The 18,820-nt window shown below is 40.5% G+C and overlaps 1 long non-coding RNA gene across 1 annotated transcript; it reads left to right on the top strand.

The window, feature by feature from the left end:
* The first annotated feature begins 253 nt into the window (after positions 1 to 253).
* LOC146857255 (uncharacterized) lies at positions 254 to 15,454 on the top strand. The gene is made up of 4 exons (XR_014979555.1): positions 254 to 364; positions 10,582 to 10,657; positions 12,333 to 12,365; positions 15,109 to 15,454. It is a non-coding gene; the product is annotated as an uncharacterized LOC146857255 (long non-coding RNA).
* The last annotated feature ends 3,366 nt before the right edge of the window (positions 15,455 to 18,820 follow it).

Raw genomic sequence — 18,820 nt, 5'->3', positions numbered from 1 at the left:
CACTTGTCTATGATTATTTATACTTGGAATTGACATATGGAAGTCGTCTACGTTTTTATAATATTGGCAGCAGATACATTTCTATTAACTTCACTTGTCCACAATAACCCTAGGGATATTATCAACAATCCTTATACAGACTTATCTTTCACTGATAAGTATCTGTGTACAGGCTAATATCGTGCATAACATGCATTGGGATGACTTGTGAGTAGGACATATATTCATTTAGTTGTTTTATTGTGTTTTTTATTAAGATTTGACAGGATCTTTATATGCACTCCGTGGAGATACCCACTTTGATTGACATATTTGTTCTTGGATGTCGCGAACTGAAGTCTAGAATTAATGAACCATTTATTAGGTGGGTGTCATTGATCATTCTATCTATGGATTATTATGGACTTGAGTGGGTCACTTACACCCATATCACATAGGGTGGTGTGATTTACTATAGGAGCACGGGCATGAGATGCAGAGTCTCTATCTAATGAAGTTATTATAATACCTTATAACACACATTTATTGGTCTATCACTTTTATTTTTCTGTTTTTAACATTTCTCACTTTCTTAAATAGGCTTGTCTATGGTCGCTTTGGTGATATATTTATTTGTTTATAGTTTGGATCTGGTTCTGAGCACTATTCATTTTCTGGGTGACTTTTCCTATTGGTGAGATCTTTGCTATTTCAGCCGTCAATTTTGTATATACAAATTGTGATTGTTATTTCTAATATGATTAGATTGATTATATATGTACTTTTATGTTTACAGCCTTGAGAAAGTCAAAGTACTTATCTAGTACGGACGAAACACGTGTTGGCTGTTGTGAATATTGGATACGGATTTGAAAAACCATTAAAAAGAACACTTTTGATTGAAGTTTTGACTATTATTCAACCTGTCTTATGGAATTTTGGAATACTTCAGATTCTTTAAGGACTTTGGGGAATTGCTCTTCTAAATTATTAGGAATACTGGTCCAAATATAAGAGTTGTTTATAGGACTGTGTGTACTTTGTATATGGGTGTGCGTAATTAGCTGGCTTTTCTTCTGACAATAACTAATATTTTGTATGGAGAATTTGTGAGAGCTAAAATACCTTGTAGCTAAAATTGTGACAGTGAAAAGAAGGTTGTAATCATCAGTCAAACATGTATTCAGTGAAAGTATCATAATGACATGGCTGCATCAAAAGCATACTCCATTTAGAAAAAGCACTTTGCATATAAAACCATAAAGACTGAAAAGGGTGAGGTCCTTGATAACAATAAAACCAAATGTTATACTAATATAAAACAGCAAAAGTGCACACATGTGTAGCTTATTGTAGAAACATTATAATTTATTGATGTTGAGTAAATATATCAGTCAATGCATTTCGCCAAAACCAGGGTTAACTTTAAACTGGATACTGCACTAAAATATGCTTTGTCTGGGAGATATCTTCAGAAACTCAAATGAAGTTGCAAGTGAAGCAAAACTGGTAACTTTCCAACTTAAGAATTTCAAAATTTAATTTATATATGAATTAAAACAGTTTTTGTTTGTTCTCTAAAGCAATGTTTGTATGTTCAAAAGTCTATGTTGGTCCAATGATCTGGCCAGTAAAGGACTGTTGGAAAGGACATTTGTCAGTCTTTAAGAACAATGATCCAAAATACCATATATCTGTACATCTAAGTAAAATAAACTGCGAACAAAAACATTGGAAAATTAAATTGACAGCCATTAACAAAAATTGGATTGACTAGAAAGGAAGAGATAGAGAACAAAAGTTACAAGTTACTGATAATATGATGCTAAATGAGCTTCTTGTTATATTGATGAATATTAGAATGTATTGCATAGGTAGTATATATCACCCCTGAGTTTAACTAGATGGCCGCACAGCTAGTTGATATGCTTACATCATGCACTTTGTTCAGGTCCACAATGTCTAATACCTATTTAAGATAAGGACCGAAAATTAGTTGTGGATAAAATATACCATTAAAATGCAAAGATTCACCTTTAAACTGCAAGTCACATTATCATTGAAATGTTTTTATTATCCAGAATCTAAGTGTAAATAGGCAAAACATGTGTTCCCAGATTCTAACCTAAATGGTGTCTTAAACTAAAACTATTAAATAAATAAATCAAGTACAATACATTTGTTATTCAGTACAGGGAATACAGAAACCAATATCTATATACCTAATTTGACTTCTGTCATGACTTATGTATCAAAATAAAAACATTGAGAGTGTGATACTTATATGAACACCTAAGAAGCAAAATACTAGGAATAATTCTGGAAAGTTTAATAACTTTTGGAGGTTATGGATATGTCTTATAAAATATTCTTTAATAAATAAGTTGAAATACCTTTCAGAAACAAAAAATATACCCTGGAACCCTATTCATTGGACTGTTGAGTTTAAAGCTAAGTAAGGATTGTTTAATTTAGAAATATCTATGTTGCAGTATTCATTTTTTAAAAAAAACATAATGCATAAAAAAGATGTATTTATTTTCAAGTTTGAGACTTAAAACATCTGTCCGTTAATGGATGTCACAACCTGTGAAGGATTTTTGCAGGTCTTAAGTTCGGGCCCGATGCAAATTTACCAATCTCTACCATAAGACAGCTACAGGTTGTGATAGGAATTAACATAAGCCAGGAGGATCTCATGAGGAGAAATATGTTTTCTGCTAATTTCTAATTTCACCTACTTTCTAATTTCTAATTGATAGCTACATGCCCTTTATAGATAACTAATTGAAAGATAGGATGGCTGTAATTAATTGGCTAGTGATAGATGTTCTCTAAGCTATCGATTGCTGATTGATCAATGTTCTATCCTCAAATTATATTTATATTGTCACAACTTATTCATTCATGTGCTGCCCCTTGTTGATTTTTGATGGATAGAAGTCTGCTTTAATTTATTTATAGCTGTTTGATAGACATGTTTTGTCCAATACCGATTGCTAGTTAACAGAAGGACAGTTTTCTGTCAATTTTCGGAATGATAGATGCAGAATTCTTTATTGGTTGCTAATAGATTAGCCACTCTTTCTCAATAGTTCATTGGCCGGCATGTTGCCCAGTTTAGAATTATTTAAACGTTGAGGATAACCTCAAATTGAGGGTTTAAAAATTAAATAATCATGCATAAACAATCATTGAGATATAATCAATACTAAAATGATCTTATAAAGTGCATGTAACTATTCATAAACATCCTCTTTTATCAAAGTATCTACTTAAAAAATGTAAACAATCTTGAACAAGTGATCTGGAGATGGTGGAGCCAAAATTACATCTAGTGCCTCTGGTTTTATTCCATTAATACAAAACATTGCCTTTAAACATCTGTTACTTACCACTCTCAAAGCTGAACACGCAATATATGGTGTAAATCGTATACCCGAGCATTACAGGGTCTGCAAATACAATCGTCCTTTCCAGGACCCCTTTAATTATTCTGCAGACTATGACTGCCAAGATCGAAGAAACATTTCCTTATTTGATGTTCAACCAAAACTCGTAGTTGTTGTCTATTTGGCAATGCCACAGAACTCACATATTTAAACATACAAAGAACAGCACGTTGCACATTATCTATTGGAAGTTCGGGCAAATTCACCAATCTCTACCATAAGAGAGCTACAGGCTGTGAGAGGAATTAACATCAGCCAGGAGGATCTCATGAGGGGAAATTGGCGCTGGGATGACAAGGAGGAAGCATACTGTAGATGTTGGTTTATTGTCTGGGATGTTTCTGCCTCATGCTTGTTACTCAAATAAGAAGAAGTAGCAGCTGGGGTAATAATCACGCAGGCAGTACAGTGTATGTCAAGGAAAGCAAGCACAGCACACACCAAGTGAAGATACATAGATATGCTCCTTGACTGTAATTCTAATGCAAACCCATTAACCCTTGCAGTTCACCTGATGCTGTAATTGGAAATGCTATTAATGAACACAAGAAATATTGAGAACCCTTCCTTCAGCTCAGGAACAAACAGGTTCCACTGTAGTAGAGAGGATAGCTTTTGTAGGAATGATGCTGCTTATAGCCTTACACTGCTACATAAGCCATCATTAAGGTCAGCACTGATGAGAGGCGGAAGACACTAGAGGGACAGGAAAAACAAACAAAGGTGCAGGAAATCATAACATTTTGAGTGAACTTGTTTCCACTTCTCTTCTGCTTAGATTACCTTGGATGCACTCTTTCTATTACTCTGATTGGTCCTTCATTTCTTCCTTGCTCTCTCACTTTCTTTCTCTCTTAAAGCCCCTGAGTTTCTGTTGCAATTACCTCAGGGGATCAGGGGAAAGTGACAAAGGAGTCAGGCCTGCAGAGGCTCGAGCCCACTAGGGAAATGCCTGGTAGAATAAAAGGATTGTCTGGCCCTGATCAGAACTATGCCTTTTTTATTACAACTTTGCTGTCTTCCTATACACTCTAATCGTATGATTACAGCGTGAATCTGGTTTTCTATGGGCCATGACAATGTTGAACCACTCTTGAAATCTATATCAACTCTTTTCCACTTTGTTCTCTATCTTATTGAATTATTCTCTCTTGATCCGAAATAGTATTCTACAATGAGTGTGATAATTAATAGCAGTACAGTAACCACTTAAGTCATTACCAAAAGAAACAGACATTTGTGGATAAGCCAACCTCACCCACTCTTTTGTGCCATTCTTCATCACTGGTAACCTTGCCCGGTCTTGGTGAGATAGTACTTCCAGGATGGACTCAACCTTTATTTAGTTTTTTATACAAGGCTACTGGATATGGAAGTGATCTAGGTTATTAAAATTACCTCAAGGTAGACCCAAGGAGATTTCTTCCTATTAAAGGTGCCATGAGTTAAAAACAAAGAATGTGTAATTAATACGTTTGGCTCATACATCCATAAAGGTACTGGAATGTTTCAGCTTGTATTCATGTCAAAACAGGTCAAAGGCTTTCATCAGGGCTAATTAAGATCCCTACCCAAATGATATATGTACTCATTCATACATATAAATTCTAAAGAATAGATTATTTCATACCCTTTTAGACTGAATCAAAAACCTGAGCAGATGCATAAAATACATCTGCTCTGCTCATCTGCTCAGTGCATTTCTGTAGAATTAAATGCACTTGACATAGTATAAAGTTATTTAATTTAATAATTTCAGATATAAAACTTGTAGTTAGTAGTCTCTTGTAATGGTGCAAGGAGCTATAAAATGATGTCTGTAATGCTGTCTAAAGTAAGTACCATTGATTCACATGGATTTCATCAGACTCCCCAATCGATGAGTGTATTCTCTGAAACGTTTCTTTCAGTGTGTAAATGAGGTAGATAGTGAATACCTATAGGAGCGATTGAGACAAATATACACTTACAGGTGATTTGATTTAATATTTTGTAAAGCGCTCATATGCCCGGATGCGTCATGGCACTAGCCTCTGACATGAAGTGGGACCCTGGTTGATTGCTGTATAGCCATGTCTTTAGGGATTTCCTAAAAGTCAGAAGAGTTGGAGCAGATTTGATACTGTGGGGAAGTGTGCTCCAGTGTAAGGCAACGCCTCTAATGAAACTGCCACCTCCCCATGAGACGGATTTGTGGAAGTGGACCACCAGGTTCTGGCGGTACTTCAGCGGAGAACTCTTCTTGGGGTGTACCACCTACAGTTCTTTTTTAGGTAGTCTGGACCTGTTCCATTCAAGGATTTCAATGCTATGCAAAAAGCTTTAAAACAGAACGGGGTTTTTTTTCACGGGGAAACAGTGCAATTCCTTGAGTCGCAGATTGGAATTTAGGGACGTTCAGCAACATTTGTGCTGAATAGGTGAGAAGTTAGAGCAAAGAAAAAGGCACCTTGCTTCGAAAAGAGAGACAGCTGAGGAAGATATTCAGATTAAAAGCAAGGACGCGAGAGGAGAGCATCATCTATGTAGGGAGCAGGGGAGCGAGGGATTGTAGGAGAAAACTGCAGGCAGCAAACCAACCCTGCAGGGAAGACACACAAAGGGCAAAGGTGAAGAAGACCAGCTGTGTTCTAAGGTCAAGGGGCATAAGTACACAGGTGGATTACCCTGGGCTAAGGCGTAATTGACAAGCTTGCTGTACTCTTGGTGTCTGGTGGGTGAGCGAGCGCAGTTCTATATTGGTGTCTGCTTGATTAGTGTGTACCTCCACTGATGATTGATTGATAAACATATGTCCCCATCAATGGATGATTCATAGATGCTCCATTCCTCTGTTGATTGCTCAAAGACATATTTGCTTCCCTCCACTTGTTTGCTGTATAAGAAACGTGCATACCTCTACTGATTCACTATTGATTGATGTGTTCTACTCTTTTTATTGTTGTTTGATAGATGTGTTATCCTATATTAACTGCTTTAATAATTCCGTTTTCTATTGATTATTGAGAAGCATAAGGCGCCATAAATCCAGCACTGATTTTTAATAGCACTCTATTGGTTGCCGAGTTAGACATGTTTTTGTATCCATTGATTGTTTATTGATATATGTTTTCTGCTAATTTCTAATTTCTCCTACTTTCTAATTTCTAATTGATAGCTACATGCCCTTTATAGATAACTAATTGAAAGATAGGATGGCTGCAATTAATTGGCTAGTGATACATGTACTGTAAGCTATCGATTGCTGATTAATCAATGTTCTATCCTCTAATTATATTTATATTGACACAACTTACTCATTCATGTGCTGCCCCTTGTTGATTTTTGATGGATAGAAGTGTCCTTTAATTTATTTATAGCTGTTTGATAGACATGTTTTGTCCAATACCGATTGCTAGTTAACAGAAGGACAGTTTTCTGTTAATTTCGGAATGATAGATACAGAATTCTTTATTGGTTGCTAATAGATTAGACACTCTTTCTCAATAGTTCACTGGCCGGCATGTTGCCCAGTTTAGATTTATTTAAACGTTGAGGATAACCTCAAATTGAGGGTTTCAAAATTAAATAATCATGCACAAAACAATCATTGAGATATAATCAATACTAAAATGATCTAATAAAGTGCATGTAACTATTCATAAACATCCTCTTTTATCAATGTATCTACTTAAAAAATGTAAACAATCTTGAACAAGTGATCTGGAGATGGTGGAGCCAAAATCACATCTAGTGCCTCTGGTTTTATTCCATTAATACAGAACATTGCCTTTAAACATCTGTTACTGACCACTCTCAAAGCTGAGCACGCAATATATGGTGTACATTGTGTACCCGAGCATTACAGGGTCTGCAAATGCAATCGTCCTTTCCAGGACCCCTTTCATTACTCTGCAAACTATGACTGCCACGATTGAAGACACATGTCCTTATTTGATGTTCAACTAAAACTCGTGGTTGTAGTCTATTTGGCAATGCCACAGAACTCACATATTTAAATCTTACAGAGTGCTGCACAGTGGTCATTATCTATTGGAAAGCTGGTGGATAGTGTGTTTTTTAAAATATATACGTTCATAGTATTATATGAGTCACGATTTAAAGCAGTAGTGAACAGAAGATTAGAATTGCTTAGTGTAGACATGAATTTGCTTGTCAGGGGTAATGGACCCCCAGCGACTGAGTCCAAATTGAGTTAATGGGGAAGTTAGAATTCACTTTGATGTGCCCAACACCCACCTGCTACATTATCTCTATGATAAACGCTTCTAACACTCAACCCAAGTCGAATTGCCTAGAAAGTTTTCCTAATAGTAAACAAAATTTGTATCATTTTCTCCTCTCCTAAATTTAGGGTCCTCATCATGTACAAAACACAACTGTTGTTGTAAACCCAGGGGTCTATTTATGTGGTGCAAGAGTGATGCAAACCTGAAATGTGTTATGAAGCCACACAAGGCCACTTTGTATGGCCCTGAGTGGCTCCATATATCTGGAGTAAGGCAACGCACCATTTGCTGCGTTGCCTTACTAAGCCCTGGGAAATTGTTCCATGGGCATTGTGTGGTTAGTCCCTCACAACTCCCTTGGTTTTTGATGCAAACCCAGAATTACCAGAATGAAAGACCTGGGAATGCATCAAAAAGATGCACCTTCTCAGTTGATGGTTAACAAGGAGAATTATCTTTATTTCACCTCCTTACTTCCTCTTTCAGGCACCCTTCCACCATGGTGCAAGTGTGCCTGCATTGGCGCTAGGCTGCCAAAAGCGTGCCAGCACAGGGAAAAAGGCAGGAATGCTCCGTATTGCCTTAAAAACAGCACATTTCTGCCCTTTCCCTGTGATGCAGTGCAACACAGCAAAGTGACTTGCTATGCGCACTGCGTGACATTCTCGGAATTAGGCCCCCAAGTGATTTGTAAAACACAAGGCTTGTGAATGCAAATGATCTTTAAAAAAATTATAAAACTATTTTCTGACTTACAAAAGTGGTTCTCCAATTCATCATAAATTGCAGCTAGCTGCTGCCATGAAGCAGCATTCTGCCCCTCTAATTGTGGTTCGTAATCAAAGGCATCGATGGTTTGTGAACACAGTTACAGTTGCAAAACATTGACAAGTTTCCAACTCCGAGGTTGTAGGTCATAGCAGATGTGCTCTGGGGAAGCTGTCTGAGTGCTACAGCTGCCCCTTGGGAGGGTGCCCTCTCTGGGATCAGACAGAGGTCCAGTGGACCCAGTCTGCTTCACCCACCCGCATGTCATCCCTGATGGGAAAGATTTTTTAAAGCAGCACATGTCTCTATAAGGGGGTATGGATTGCTTTAAACAAAATCCAGTTTTGTAATGCAAATGCAGGGTCACAATCTACTGTTCCTTGCAGGCAACATACCAGCATTAATCACCAATGGCAGCGTGACACAATTTGCATTCTTACATGTTACCATTCATTTGACAGGTCATTTTACACCCTCTAGGAATGGCATGTTGTAATGCAACTTTTTAGTACACAGCTCACCGTCAAATGACATGCACGTCACAAAAAGATGTCACACAAATAGCACCTGCTATTTGCTACCCGCCTTTGCATACGTCAGGACCATCGACTAAATAAAACATATTCGATGCCGTAGGCCAAAGCTGCTGATCCTTTAATTTTCTATATTTTCAACATATGTATTTGATTTCTTCATTATTTGCTTTATACATGTTGTTAATTCCATATACATGTCCAACCGCTCTTCTATATTGTTGCTCAAAAGCAAACGTCAAGTTAGCCTGACTGTGCCCGGGCATAGCAGACTTTTTAAACTTGATCTTTGAGGAACTAGGCAGTATTGTTGAAACCCCTATAGCACCGGACCCTCTCCTAGCTCTACTGGGCTACTCGAAAAAGATTAGGGGGCATATTATCAAGACACGGGGTTAAAATTATCGCCGCTTTAGCGGCAGAAAACTGCCGCTAAAGCGGCGATAATGTGCTTGATAATATGCCCTTGATAATTCCCATAGAATCCCATGTTCTGGTGTCAACATGGGCTTCTATTGGAATTCTCTGCGGCATATTATCAAGCCCATTATCGCCGCTTTAGCGGCAGTTTTCTGCCGCTAAAGCGGCGATAATTTTAGCGCAGTGCTTGATAATATGCCCCCAAGAAAGGTATTCGCCGTGTGGTAGGGATGGGGCTGGCTGTTGCTTGCAAAATGTAGAGTCGCAGTGCACTGGGGGCGCGGCTCACTTCCTACGCTGACCGAATGGGCTAAAGATATGCTCTATTGCAACACACAGAGGTATACAGCAAACTACTCCCCCCTCAGAGTCATCCCAAAAACCTCTGGCGCCCAATACCCCTGCCTAGATGACAGACATAGAGTGTACTTTATATGTTACAGAAAATTGTTGGTGTACATGACAAACTGACTATATCGATATGAACATGCTTCTGCTACAGCTGTACTGGTAGGCACATAGTGATACTTGAGTCCATCCTGTTGTGTTGTGCTGTCAGAACCTAGCTTGCCCGTCAAAAGAGGGTATTTGGAATCATTATGTGTCCTGACACGAATAAGATCGTCTGTAGGTGTTTATTAGTAATGTTTGCAATACGGGTTGACACGGTCACTGATGTGTTTTTTTTTAAATTTTGTTTGTTGTTTCTTTTCTTTTTGATTTTATTATCTCCTGCTTCAATTTTATTGGCCCAAGAATGATTGTCTTGTTCCACATGATGCAGACTTGGAAAGCTCAAATCATCATTGTAAATTAAATATTTTTGTCGAATAAAATTATTTTAAAAGCATTAAAAAAAAGTGAACGTCAAATACTGTGCAAAAGCGACCAGTATGTACACAAATCTTGTTACTTGCGTTATTTTATCTCGATCTTAAAATTATGTTTTGTGACCACTACAGCATTATGTAAAACTTGTTTTGCATTTCATAAATTTATAAAGTGCATAAGAGAGGATGTATTTCCCGACCCCCAGCCTTATGTGGATGCTTGTCTATCTTTTTGAAGGCCGATATGTCCCCTGCTGCAATCTACCTGAAGCAGGCTGCAGCTGTCTTTTGTTGATGTTCAGTTAATAGATGTGGTTCTTCTCCGCTGCAGACACTGCCACCATTTAACCCCCCCCCCTTTGTTTTCCAGACCTGCCCTGGTAATGGCAGAAGCAGTGCTACGGTTGGAGACAGTGCCACATTGACAATGGGACCCATCTTTGCAGGTGCGTCATCATGTTTCTGCTTTTCCTCTTGACATAGATTGAATGGAAGTTCTTAAAACCATCTAATCCCAGAAATAATTAACCCATGTAAGACCAACCTCAGAATGTATCTTCACAGTATTACCCATAAAGTAAATCACTGTGTAATCCTAGTGCAGCCCACAGTGTAACTAAAGTGAAGCCCACACCCTCACTGAGGAGGTATCCTCGCTACATGAACAGAGCCACGTTTGTAAAGAAACAGCACTGATATGCCAGATGAATCACTGCAATCTTGCTCCAAGGGTGGTGCTACCTTTGAAAAGGACTACTCTGCATCACTAAAATTCATGATGTCACAGAGGAGCTTTGCTTGGGAGCACCGCCATCTTTGGAAAGGAGTCTCATTCTGCATTGTGATCCCTGATAGGACGGTAATGGTACAGTACTTCGCTCTGGTACCTCCAACTTCGTAAAGAAGTCCACGTTCACCCTGTGATCCCTGATGGTACAGTACAGCACATCTCACTAGCAGTGCCATCTTCTTGGTACAGGAGTCCACAACTGCCCTGTGATTCCTGACGCTACAGGACCTTTACATCTCACTGGCAGTGCCATCTTGGTAAAGGAGTCCCAGGCTGCACTTGAGCTCTTACTACAGCATTCTGATGCGATGCCCCTCTGAGTAGCATAGTTGCAACCAACATTTAGTGACGTGAGGATGTTTTGGTGTGCAGTCTGCTTAGTATTGGGCACACTTCCATTTGTTTTTTGCCAGATAGGCCAGGCTGCACCTCTCTCTGTGAGTGGGGTTACCACCTGGCTCCACGTGGTCCGACCCCATGTTTCCAGTCCTGCCCTTTTATGCTAGAAATCATTACCATGAGGTGCATCATTGAAATTCTTTCAGTGAAAGCAACACATGACAACTATTCTCAGAACACATTAGGTTTTCGTGGGAAAAACCTAAGACTTGAAATGTGGTGTCTACTTGCGTATGAAGTGAAGAGGCAATGTTGTACTATTAGCAAGATGGGTCAGCATGTGAAGCACTCGCTGCTGACATCTGGTGTGAGCTGCAAGCCACAAGTTTACATCACAGCTCACTGTTCATCCTGCAGTGGTACAAAATGGAACACCACAAGGTAGGGTAGTGTTATCACATGGTATTTATCTTGCATGGAGCACAGTGCTGTGAAAGCAGGTAGGTGTTTTAATAAAGGACATCCTATGAACAGGGCCAGGCTGGCAATTCTACTATTCTGTTTTTATTCCCGATGTACTGTAGGCTAGGGTGCTGCTTTCAGAGCTCCATTGGCTGCCATGACCCAACCATCAAAGCCCCCATCCCCATAATGGTCCACGCCTCCTGCAGTATGTGAATGGTTTGACAATGTTTGGCAGGTCTGATACTGCTTTCCAGTCTGGCCACTCATCAGAATAGGGTAGGAGGCTGCAGCTCGCCTGGAGGGCGGGGCTTGCTCTGCTTTACTCTTCCATACCTCCCCCCCCATCCCAGACCACAATGGTTCCTCTTGGTCAGACCTATGTAAGGACAGATGACTGAATTAAAAGGAGTTAGGTGAAAAGAAGGAATGACTTGCAGATAAAACATCCTCAAGCACCTTCTCGGATGAATATTACAGAAGCAAACACGTGCCATGTCAGTGACGAGAGCTTGTTTTTTCTCTTCTAGAAACGGCTTATTTCTCCGCTGGGCCTTGCGACCGTGAGTATGATTTTATGTCTCACACTTTTCACATTTTGTAAACCTATCGTTCAGCTGTATTTCATACCCACCATTGAAACTCCACAGGAGTCTGAACACCAGGAACACAGTAGAGAGTCCTCCTGCAGTGCCATCGGCTGTCACCATACAAAGATGGCTTTCACATTTCACCTGTCGTTGAGGGGCCATGACCCATCCTCACCATCTTTTGGGTTCTCTATGGTTTATCAGGTATCCACTGGCTATCCATTTGGCAATTAGTGAAATATCACAGCCACTTCTCCACCCCCCTCTTACTTCCCAATGAGGTCACCTGGCCACAACTCGCCATCTTCTGGGCAGTCAGTTGCTGTGTATGTAGTTAGTATTCAGTACTTATATAGCATGAGCGTAGCTAGTAACCAACGGAGTGATGTACATTACACGGGGGGTTTGCGAGTCGATCCACAAAGATGGTCTACATCAAGTGGGGATTACACATTACATTTCACATAATTTTTAGGCACAGGGATATTGAGTAATTTGCCCAGAATCCCACAATGTGGAGCCAAGCACTGAAGCTGGGATTCGAACCTGTGTCTCCAGGGTATAAGGACGGTTGCTCTAGTTAGTCATGTTTCCTATTGACTTTCATTGGTCAGACAGTAAGGTATTATGGTTCACACTGCCAAAGTCGGAGCTGTGGATGCGGTGTTATGCCCACCACTATCATCATAAAATGGGGTTGTCAGTGAAAAGTCATGGCCTCAGTGGGGTGTCAGTGCCTCCATTGGTCTTCCATTGATCTATTGGTGTAGAACAGTCAATAAGGTAGCAAAGCCACAAGATGCAACCATTGCCTGAGAGACAATAACTGCCAACAGTTATTCATGTGTGCTATCAGTGACATCTCTTGACACCAAGGTGCTGATTACAAGTTGTATGGTGCTGGGGGCCGAAATTTCAGAATAAAGAATCGCTGATTTCGGAGGTCTATTGCAACCCAGCACCAGGCCAATATCACTCCGATTTGCCACTTTCTATGAGGAGGTGGTAAATGGGCCCTGGAGGACCATGTAGGGTGGGAGGCATGGGTGGTGGGAGGCTTCAGGGGGCATGGCAGGCTGTTGGCTGGCAGTGGGTAGCCTCCTGTGCTCTCCGCATGGCTTGGGAGGGGATTGGCTGAGGATGGGCTGCACAAGAGCCCAAGGTTACCTCTTGATCTGCATGGAATTTTTTACTGAATGGATTTTTCCACCAGCAACATTGGGCCCAGTGTTCCTAATCTGGGTGCAGCAATGCTTAATTTGTACCGATGGTTGCCGGTGTGGGCCACCTGCACTCATTTATGAAAACTGGCAATTATATTCTGCATCAGACATTTAGCGAGGGAAATTAGACAAAATGGAAAGACAGAGAAATAAAAAGGCAGAAAAACTTCATGAAGGGAGAAAGCAGGACCCTGCAAGAGTGAGATAAAGGGAAGGTGAGTGTCTGGTAGTAGATTAAAGAGAAAGACTACGCAGCCTTCATTTTCAGTGTGCCAAAATTGTATTTCACTGCCCAAGGGCTTCTGAGCAGAGCTTTGTGCACCGGCACTCATTCTTTTATAAATTAAGCACTCGGTGCTGGAAAACCATGCACGTTGTGATATGGGAACCATCATCTTGCCCAGGCGACACCACCCTGCCCAAACTATAATTGAGGCTGAAGTCCCCTCTTTAGATTTTTGGTGATGTGGACCCATTGACAATCATTTGGTAGTCATTGAAGCTCTGTTGCCTCCCTTGGTCTTTTGGCACTCTTCCGGTAAATGAAGAGTGAGGATTCCCAATGCTCTTAATTTCTAAAATGCTATGGAAGGAGGGAATAGCTGATGTAAAGAAGGAGGGAATAGCTGCTGTAGGTGATAAGAAAGCAGAAATGGAACAGGGAAGAGACCAACTCAAATTAGGTCATGGTGTGTACAACATTGATATGAAAGATATGTACAATGAATTGAGTCATAGCAACATCATGTGAAGAGCCTGCTTCTGTGGGGTTTAAATTGACTTCCAGTGGTAGATGGTCAAGGACACAAGGACACGTGTATGCAGTATATGTGGGTTTGGGGTTGCTGGTGTTCGAAGGGAAGAGACTTCTTTGATGACAAGAAAGCAGAGGTGTATTCAAGAGGTACTGAGGGCAGAATTATCAATGTCACCAAAAGCCTGGTAGAAAAGTTCCCACTGACATTGAAGGGTGCCTATGGAGATTGTGGTTGAAAGGGTTCACTAATGTTCAGCTAGTCTCTGAAACGTCCCCGAGCTTCTGATTAATAACTATTTGGAAGGCGCAGAAGGACGAATCACCAGCGCTAAAGAAGGGGTTGATTCCAGATGTGTGCCCACTGACAGTTAACACAATAAACTTGGGGTGTACCAAATGTATTTGCTTCCACAAAATCCATTAGGTTTTTTAAAACTTACCAAATGTTGCGATATTGAAATGGATAGGATGCACAAAAAATATCCTCATTTAGTCTGAGAATCCTTGTGCAAAAAAACGTTTTTGCAGGCAGCCAAGTTTTTGCAAAGATGTACACATTTGTATACTCAGCCAAATCTCGCTTGCAAAATGTTTGTTGTCAACCACCCCTGTGCTAAATATTGCTTTAGCGGGAGCTGCAACTGTAGTCGTAGGTGCAGTCCTAAGAGAGATGGTTTGTGGTATACGGATGGATGAAGCTGATTAATCAATCAATCTATTGATGTTTGTATTTAAGGCTTTTCATGGATCTGGATGGTGAACTTCCTGATGCTCTCACTGCTGGTACAGAAACTCCATAAGTGACCACCGAATTACAGTGCAGACAAGACCCCCGGATCAACCTATGGAAACATGTAGCTGACCAAAGACAACCTTTGCTATTGGATTGAGGGAGCACTTTCAGTAACCTCTCTCGGGAACCTTCAATCAACCTTTGACCTCCTGCATGGCCAGGCTCTAGTCCTCTCCTAAAACTTTCTTAAAAATCAGTCACTGGCCATTGACTTTCCTCCAATGGCTCGACTCTTGAACATGCACCAAACCTATTGGAAATCAATATTCATTAAAGGATCCGCACATGATCTGGGGATTGGTTGATCTTTTCTATTTGCGCCATTGAGTGAGCGCGAGAGAGAGAGAGAGAGTGTGTGGGGGTGTGCGTGCCCGTGCACGTGTGCTGAGTGTTGATGCATGGCCGCTTCTTTCTGTGTACAGCGAGAAGCACTTCAATACCTCCTTGGCATAAAAATAACAACTTTAATGTATATTATTTTATGTTTGCTTGATCTACACAGAATATGTACACTGTTATTCTAAAAGCATTCTCTTGTTTTCTTGCACTAAATAAACCTTACCACAATGGCAGATGCCTCCAGTTTCAAATTTCCCATTTACTCTTTGGAAATGTATGTCATGTCATACTTAGCATGAATTTCATCAGCCATAAAATGTTTTCTTCAGATAGCAGACCATAATACTTAGAAAAAATGCCAACTGTATTAAAGAAAACATATTCAACATAAAAAGAGTGGGTTGCACACTACAATTAACTGTAGGTCAGGTGCAGTAAACTGAAGTACAGGCTCTGGAAACAGGTGCCTTATAACTCATGCCCTAGTCATGCCTAGCTGCTCTTTGGTGCACTTGTAATTCAAGTGGGCAAATTCCAAATTAAGGAAATCTATCAAGGGAAGCTAGAGCACCCACATATGGTTAAGAAGGGCATGTGCATTAAGAGGCCCACTGAGATTAGAATTGCTATGCAACCATTTGCATCAATACTTGGCAGTTGATTCAGGACAACATATAATTATTTTACAGACATGAGATACAGGAATATCAAAATCTATAACAGAGTTCAGGGATCTGTTGATCAAACAGAATGCATAATTCTTTTCCAGCAGACTGAATCTCACTTTGATCACATACTAGTTTCAAGCAAATACAAGACACTTGTAATCATTGAGTGACTTTATACACTTAATGCAGGCTATAAAAAAGGTGCCCATGTATATCAAGCGGGCTGGATCCATGCCTGATTTTAAGACATCTGCACATGATAAACAAATCCAAATAGAGCTCCTTTACTGAGCCAGGTTTTTATTCTGAATCTGGTACATGTATTTGGCTCACCGGGACCTAAGTTAGACACCCATGGAGGGCCAATACCACTCCAAAGCCATTGATCATCCTCCACACACATAACCTGAGCATCCTCAGAATTGATAAGGCAAAAGTTGATGAGGTTCATATGTCTGGCTGTGTTACACAGCAGAACCACAATGTTAGTATTGATCTACTGCATTCTGAAAGTTAGATTCATATGACTGATGCTTATTGAACTTACCTAGTACACTGGGACTATAAGGCATTGCTCAAAACATTGAACAGAGTTCATAGTAGCAGCACAGGACATATTTCAGCCCTTCGACTACAGCTGGATCTCACAGCTGGCCAAGCAGCATGCTGCAGCAAGGGCCATGAAAGGAGCAGAGGCTTCTGATGGCAGCCTAGACTGGGCGGCAGGCGGCAGTTCTTGGTTCGTTCTGGACACCAGTATGTACTTGATACACAACGCGGCTCACTTCTACACTCCGGTGAGTTCTTAGAGTTTCTTTTTCTGCACAATGGTCACATGCACACAGATGATGATTCCCTTAATCAGTGAATACGAGGTGCTATTTTCAACACACCATGCCTCAACACGACAACCTTAATTCTTCAATAATGTGCTCCAGGGCACCTCTCCAGACACTTAATCCTCTTCAGTCCTTCAGGGTTGGTGCATCCTTTCCTCACTCACAGGTAGGATATCTTGGCACTCAGAACAGTCCAATAGTTCATTCTTCAGATCGGACTCATGACCATGGTCCCTTACCTCAAGGGAGTTGGATTTCAGTGATAACTCCTTGCGACATGATACGCCATACAATAAATACAGTGCATCCATCATGTCACAAGGAGGGCGCCCTGAGAAGTGTTGCATCGCTGCTTTGTCGCAGCGATGCAACACTTCTCATAAATAAGGCCTACAATGCCTGGGATGTTGTATTCAGGATTTCGGGTTCACCTTGAGCAGTGGAAATATATATATGAACGAATCTGTAAGCACACATTCATGTCTTACAGGTACAAGCCTGTCACTATAATTCACAAACAGTGGTGCACTACCACCAACGTGCTCCACTACCACCACTGTGCTCAAGGCATGAGACCCGCGACAGGGACCAACACCAGAACCTATCATTGTCAAAAGATCAGGCCTAGTTCAATGCATGCACATGGGACTAGCATGTGGCATGACCAGATATTTTTTTAAAACTCATCTTCACAGGTATGCAGTTCGGTCATGCAAAGCGGGGGACACAGGTGTACATCAAGCTGGGGACCTTCTAATGCCAACAGTAATCAACCCTGATATCTCTTTCAGTCTCCCTGAAGTATTATAGTCTCGCCTGACATCTCCCACTAATCAACCCTCTATCCTGTTGCCTTTCTTTCTCAGTTTCTCTACCTTAATAGCGATCTTACCTGAATTTGGCTCTAGATTCCCGTATACTCATATTAACTGATATATCTCCCAATCCCTCTGTATCATGCATGGAGTTCCTACCTGATACCTGGACTGTGGTAATGTAATCAATTTTGGCAAGCTGCTATTGGTGCAGATATTGGTTTCCTACAGAACTGGTGCAGCTCCTCTCTGGGGCATCTCTACATGTGGAGGTAGGACCTAACAAGCAAGAAACAGCTGAGTGCACTGAAGCATCTAGGCCTTGGGTCTCCCAGAGCCATGTTCCATGTAAAGGTGCTCAACCTTTTTTTCCTACATTTAAGGTTTGTGATTTTCCCTTAGTAAAGATTGTGAAGTTTCTCTTTTTACCTTCACCAATGCAAAGATTCCTGCACTCTTGTGACAAACATTTCACCACACAGCAAGATACATTTTGCTCTAATTTAAATCAGCCATGGTGGAAAACGCAAGAACACGTTTGTTGTTGCCGGTTTGCATTGAGACTAAAACCTCTAATTGAAATGAACAGATCTGCCATGATTCTCATTATTGCTCTATGACTGGTAATTGCTGCTACTGGCGTCATTGTAATTGAGAGGGCACTCAAAGGAGGATCTAACAATGTTTGTGGACCTTCCTTTGTTCATGCAGAGTACATTTTTTAGTATGAAATAAGAATATATGTGGTATAAATTGTTGGAAAAGTCATTATATTCACAAAATGTGGCAACGCATAACCCTTTGCAACCTTCAAGAAGTTGCAAGGTTTTCCATAGAAATGTGCAAAAGGCTGCAAAAAAGGTAAACAAGATTCTAATTGATACTAAGGACTCTCCCAAACTCCAAACAGGCTGTCGCGATGTACATTGAAAATGTTGCAATCCAAACTACCTACTTCAATAAAATTGGGGGAAAAATGTCGATTGTAAAATGT

The sequence above is a fragment of the Triturus cristatus genome, chromosome 3_2 (genome assembly GCF_964204655.1).
Source record: "Triturus cristatus chromosome 3_2, aTriCri1.1, whole genome shotgun sequence".
Taxonomy (NCBI): Eukaryota; Metazoa; Chordata; class Amphibia; order Caudata; family Salamandridae; genus Triturus; species Triturus cristatus.
The sequence above is the reverse complement of the archived record's forward strand: the minus strand, read 5'-3'. Positions and strand labels throughout refer to the sequence as shown.